The 6,747-nt window shown below is 39.2% G+C and overlaps 1 long non-coding RNA gene across 1 annotated transcript; it reads right to left on the reverse strand.

Annotated features, from left to right (window-relative positions):
* Window positions 1-1,579: 1,579 nt before the first annotated feature.
* On the reverse strand, window positions 1,580-6,735 carry LOC146590597 (uncharacterized). The gene is made up of 3 exons (XR_014896975.1): window positions 6,319-6,735; window positions 5,679-5,713; window positions 1,580-2,244 (listed from the first exon to the last, which is right to left on the reverse strand). It is a non-coding gene; the product is annotated as an uncharacterized LOC146590597 (long non-coding RNA).
* Between the last annotated feature and the right edge of the window lie 12 nt (window positions 6,736-6,747).

A 6,747-nucleotide genomic window follows, 5' to 3' on the forward strand; every position in this document is an offset into this window, starting at 1 on the left:
GGGGCGGCCGGCGGCGCGGCCGGAGCGGTGGCGGGGCTGGGAACCCCCCAGCTGCCCCCGAATCTGAACTGGAAAGAATGGGACTGTCGGGAAAACAGCTGAGACGAGACCGTTGTTTCCGAGATGACAAGCCGAGACAAAGCGAACCAGGATGGTTAGGGGAAAAAATTCTCATGTTTAAATTTTAGTACTTCTGCACTTTAAACTTTCAAATGCCTTTCTGATTTTTTTTACATTAAATTATTTTGTTTTAAAACTTAGGGGGTTAAGTTGTTGCAATAATATATACATTTCTACATGGCTTCTATACCATTTACTTCAACCTGAGATTAAAGTTCTACTTAGGAATCTCACATGCTTTTCCTAACCTTTTTCTCTAGAAATATTTTAAATTTTCATTTACATGTTATTCCTGATTCTGATATATATATATATATATATATACACATACACACACACTCTTCCTTTTCTGTTCCATTTTCAGTGTTTAATATCTTTCCCCACATGCACTCTTGTTTTGGGCACATGTTAACACACCAAACATACACATATTATGTCAGCATGGAGCCAAATTTCACTTCTAATACAAGGTTAATTTGTCACTGTCAGACCTAATGATTTCTACTGATTTTGAAATATAACATGCCATGCTCTCTATGCAGTAAATTATACAGAATATAGTACCCATTCTTACAGAAATAACAAGCTTATTTTTGGTAATGAATTTACTTCTCATAGATAACTGTGGAAGTTCATTTTTCAATTTGTTTTTTGAAAAAAATCCTGCCCCACAAACCAGTTGTTTTCCTTAATTCTTTCACAGTTTCCAGAGACCTTATATTTCTGGAAAAGATCCATGACAAAACCACTGGCAGATTCTAGTGCAACGGATTTTCCAGTATTATTTCCTCATACATCTAGAAGCGACATTTGCAGACATTTCACTGTGGCTTTTATGGGTAACAGTTCGATGTTGCTTCAGCCAATTTTATTACCAAAGTTTAGCAAAACTTGACCAAAGCCTGTGGTAGGTATGCCTGCAGGTGCATTGGTAAGAATCTGTCCGCTTGAAACTTTGCAAGTTTGAAAACAGTTGTTACAGGAGAGAGATTCAGTCTTCTCTTTTTTTGTGTGTGCCAAATATTTAGCTTCGTAAGACCTGGTTAGTGGATCAATTGTTATTTTTTTAAGCTGTAGCTATACAAAGGATGAATTTGTGAAAAATCTGGCAATGGATACATTCTTTTTTGTTTTATTTCTATGTTGAATTCAGAATTAATCATGAAGATAAAAGTTATGTTTAAGGTTTGCTTTAAACATGAATTCCACCATGAATTTAAATGGTATTCTCAGTTCCTTCACACTTATACCTCAAAGCCGTAGATATCTAGAAATGGAATTACTCAAATACCTCATTATTCAAAGTATTTCAAATACATATTATTTTAGTATCACTTCAAACCAGTTGTGATCTTCTGTGATGGCCTAAATCCACAGTATTCTATATTATAATCATGACACTGAAGGTAACATTCCTACCTGACTTGTGCTAGGATAAATATAAAGAAACTGCACAGAGTTTTTCAAGTATCTCTCTGTTTTAATTGTGGCACAAACAGAATCAAAATTGTAAGTGATAGCTACAATGGATGCATTATCACTAAATTGGATTATATATGCTAGCATGCAGAACACAAAATAAAATGGGGACTGTATGATCTCCTGTAGAAAATAATGAAGTATACTTGGGCCTGTACAAATCAGAACATGCCTGTTAGCTTTAATGAAACCTCAGAATTCACCCTTTTTTGAACTTTGCATTCAGGTTGTTGGTCAGTTTTTTTCCAGCATTAAGTTTATGATACAGATGACTTGACACTTATTGGTCTAATGTTTCAGTGGATAAAAGTAAAAGCACATACTGTGAACCAATAATCAAGCTTTTAATTGTCAGCTTAACAATAATTGTTTCAAATATTACTAACTGGGTGATGAAGTGTTTCTTTGGTTTGGCAGGAGGGAGAGGAAAAGGTTTAGAAAGGTTCCTGGAGACAATGAGGAAGCATCCCAGGCTGCTGGCCTGCAGGAGGGGGCCTTGCTCCTTCTGCAGAGGTTGCTCCACACCCCAGGTGCTGCCTCTCCTCTCCTGGGACTGTGGCAGGTCCAGGCTCTCAAAGCTGTGCTGGACAAAAGGCAGCTCTGGAACAGCTGTGCAGTATGGAGGAGGAAGGGTGTAACCAAATCCTGGTGGAAAGGAGACATGGCAGAATAGCTTTGGGGTCAGGAAGGAAAAGGAAGGGTAGTCCAGAGTTCACTGGGGAGGTGGGCAAGGCGATCCAAGAAGGGATTTAGAGAAGAATATTTATTTTTTGATTTGTAACCTGAGCTGCTGAAGATTTTTACTCCTGCTAGGTTATCAATGCAATGAGAAGCCAGTGTTGACAACTCTACAACAGATTGGTTAAAGATTTCTAGCACTTTCCAGGCAAGCCAGATTGGAGCTGTAGTAAGAATAACTTCTCTCACAGTGTGTGATAAAAGCAAAGGAAAGAAATGACTGTTTGCTCCATTTCTTTCAGTCTGTCTGACATGTAGTAGAAATAGCATGGATACCTGAACTCATACTGTCCTTTATGGCTTCTCAGGTAAGTTGTAGTATGAGAAAGTTTTCTAAACAGCCAGTGAGTTCTAGATACAATACTCTTCAATATCTTTATTCTCCTATATTCACAGATAGTTAAGCCAGACATAAACCGTAATCTATTGGCACCATTTTTCTCCCCTCAGATTCTGTCTTAGCACTCGGGGTGAACCACTGAACAATTCTGGCACAGAGCTACTTCCTGACATCTAGTAAATTCTTGTGATATACAGGATAATATGGTAACACCTAGATAAACAGGGATATCTGAAGACTGTATTGCAGCATAATGYTCCTCTAAATAAAGTTTAGGCTGTGACTGTAATAATAACTGTTTACATGTCAATGATTTCTATGCTTATTAGAATTTAATGTGCACATTCACACTCCTTTTGTGTATATAGCTTTCCATCATAGCAGAAGTGTTCCAGCTGCTTCCTTGTCTTTCACCTTAGCAATCAGTTCATATTGCAGAAAACAAATCTCTATGTGCAGATCTACAGATATATTAAAAAAGACAGACAATTCCATTGATAAATGTATAAATATATATAGACATATACAGCCCTCCAGAAGTTCTTCTAGAACGATCTGTGACAACCAATTACTGCAACAGCTTTACAGTTCATCTTGAATAAACAGTCTAACTTCTTTCAGTAGATCACCTGGGTAATGCTATGTACTAACCACAGAAAAATACTAGCTTTCCCTGGCACTGACTCAACTAATCTACACAGATAAATTTCTGGTAAGAGTTTTCTTATGATACATATTTTTCCAGACGTTTTACACAGTCTATCTTTCAGCTAAGTACTTTACTCTCAAYTTCTAGTATAATTATTTACTCCTCCCTTTGACGTTCTGTTCTATTCAGCTCTTGTTACTTTATATCCTAATCATGACTGAAGCTTGCCTGATACAAAGCTGTGGAAAGAATCCCTTCTGCTTTGAAAAATGGGTTCTTTCCTAAGGCTCAGGGAGGCACTACTCAGTACCTCTCAGTAACCAGTTACCCAGTAACCACCTCACTTGCTGGTCCCAAAACTGTCTCTGTGAGGGAACATGATCAGTCAGCTAAGAAAAGCTGCCAACAAGCAACAAGCACTAGCCATTCTAAACTGAAGGTGTGCTTTTTGTGGTCAGAGGAGCAGACCACATTGCAGCATTTATTTATTTTGCTGTAGGACCCAGAATCTTGCCTTGGCCATCTCTCATTTTCTCCCCCCCCACACACACACACACCTTTTTTTTTTTTTTTTTTTTAAGTGTGCCTGAAAGGAAAAAATGCAATTCTTGATTAATTTTCTTTAGTCTCTGAATAATTTTTCCCCTTGTCCACAAATGACAGCTTTTTATCACTACAGGCAAGATCTCCTCTCTCATCTCCTCCCAGACCGATGCTATACTTCAGTTTCTTGCCTCTTAAAAAGTRTAGCAGCAGTAGGAAGCAAATAAACCCTAAATTTTCTGCACATTTAATCACCACGTTTTTTATAACAAAACCTATTCAAGTAGTCATTCACTTTGTTTTTTCGTGTGCAACAAATGTAATTGTTTGAGCCTTAGGATTCAAACCAGCATGTGCATTAATCGTGTGTGTGTTCCACTCCTCTCATAATCCCAGGCATTTGAGCCCCTGCCAACTTCTTTATTTGGGGACCTGCCTTCTCCACACCCCCTTTGTAAACTTTGCATTTGTTTTGCTTTATAGTGATCATTGAAGTTCTCACTCCAGCTGGGAGGACAGTCAGGCACCTTCAAGAACAAGGGAATGATTGACAATATTAGGCAGAAAATTGTCTACCAGATGCTGCTCAAAAGGAGGGGTGGCAACCTTCTGACCTCCTTCTCAGTAAGCAAAATCATCGCTTCTGTGACATGCCTCTGCCCCACTCATCAACCGGGTGGGGAGCACAAGGTCACTTCTGCGTCTGGCTGTTGTGCAGTGAAATTCCATCCTGCAGCTAAGGATACATTTTTTTTGCTTGAAGGAGGTTCCAATGCCAGCCATGCGTCGGAATGAARTAGCAAAATTCATCAGCGATTAAGCATTCCTCTTTTCAGTTACTGCTCTGAAACATTTACGAGTTCTAAATAATCTTACTGGTACGGAAAGGAATTCCTGGTAGTCAATCCTTGGACTGTGAGAAAATGAACATTAGCTAGAATGGCATGTCTTTTTTAAAAMCTCTCCCCAATGTTTTCTGTTGTTCTTAACTGTGTCAATAATTAATTTCACAGAACTTACCAGATTTATGTCTCTTAAAAAGCTTTGTTTCCCAGAAGAACTGGTCAGCTCATCAGTTTCATAATAGAAATAATATAATGACTATGGTTCACCTTTTTTTTTTTCAAATTAACCACTCTTGAGAGAGACTGTGGGATGATTTAGTAAAATTTAAGACCAAAACTTGGTCTCCACTATGAATGGGGAAGAAAGAAAAAGAGAGGGAAAACACTCTTTCTTAACAAAAGTAGCACAGGACAAATAAAATGCTTTTTCATTTTTTCCATCTATTTTGAGCACAGAGGCAGAAAACATAGGCCTGTCATTCAAATGCTTAAGCACATGCTAGAAAGTATATATATAATATATATATATATATATACACACACACACTTTCTAGCATATGCATATATACATGTATGTGTATATAAATATATAAGCTATTTGGAGGTTCTGAAAGTTGCTTGTATTCACTGATGTAATAATAGCAATGTCTGTTTATAATGACATCAGAATTAAAGAAGGATACAGAAAGATGGTAATTGAAATATTAAATAACTGTATTAATTGTCTTAATTTAGGTGGAACTTTCCAAGCAAGTTAAATTAAACACGTTAAAAMCATTGCAAGACTGGGCACTTCCTCCTTCTTACTGAAGTGTGAAAGAAGTCAGCTCAATTCTTAAAGTGAAGGCTGAATTTGCAAACTAACAGATAAAAAAAAATATTGCTCCTTTCAAAATGCACCAATTAGAGCAGACATTCATGAAAACATAAACATGTTTTCATGACCACATAAAACAGTACTTACAGACTGATTTTTTACATTGAAACTCCACTGTAAATCTGTAAAAATGAAGAAAAAAATACCACTGTCACTCAATATCAGCAATAAAAATATGCAATCCAATAAATTAAGCAATAGGTATAATTTTAAGCAATTTTGTTTTGATCATCTTGGTAACTATCATAGGATAGTATAGTTTTATTTGCATAAATTCTTAATACTCCAGGTGAATGTGCTCTGCTTTGAAAACACCACTCCACATTTTCACTTTGCATACCAAACCCACTTCAGCCATAAGAGCTCTTCAAATTAACTTCCACTGCCAATCAAAATTTAAGGGAAACACCAGATAGCCCGATAATTCATGAAACATGTAAACCATAAAGATCTTTTAATTAAATCAGATGAAAGCTAGGTCACCAGTTTGAGACTAGGAACCCTCCTAAACTTTGGGTTGCGTATATTCCCACTTCCTAGTGATTACACAGTTCATTGAAGCTGCTTTTTGTTTTGTTGTTCAGAAAAATCCCTCGCTGGAAGATTTTTTGGAGGTGCCCTTTCTATTCAGCTTCTTAGGAGGAGAAAAGGTAACGGTTTTGACGGCTCCATTTTCTCCTCAATAAAATTCAGACCAAGTCAGCTGTGGATAACTTCTTTTGCTCACCTTCTCGGTCCGCTTTGGGAAAAACCTCCCCCACGCATACACGGGGGATCTGGTTGGCCTCCTCCAGCCTCTCACACCCTGCTCTCCCCCATAAAACACCACAGCGCCGGACAGACACAGACCACGGTGACTCGCTCGGAAAACCGACTTCTGTCCCCCAGGCACAGGCCGTTCGCTGTCGCATTAAAGACGAGCGCAGGCGGGTGCCCGGGTAGCCGCAGTGCCACTCCCCCCGCAGCGCTCGTACTGCTCAGCCTGGGCGCGGGAGGGCCCTGCGGCCTCCCAGGGCCCTTGATCCATGCTCCCGCCCGCGATCCTGTTCAGCTTTTGCCTCGGATTTCTCCGCCTGCCGGCAGCGCGCCGCCCGTAAACATGTGCGGCCCTGTCAGCGGGGCCGCCATGCGCGCCCGCCCTGCGCGCCGCGGCCCA

Source organism: Rhea americana, unplaced genomic scaffold, assembly GCF_003343005.1.
Source record: "Rhea americana isolate MKP2758 unplaced genomic scaffold, rheAme1 scaffold_40, whole genome shotgun sequence".
NCBI lineage: Eukaryota > Metazoa > Chordata > Aves > Rheiformes > Rheidae > Rhea > Rhea americana.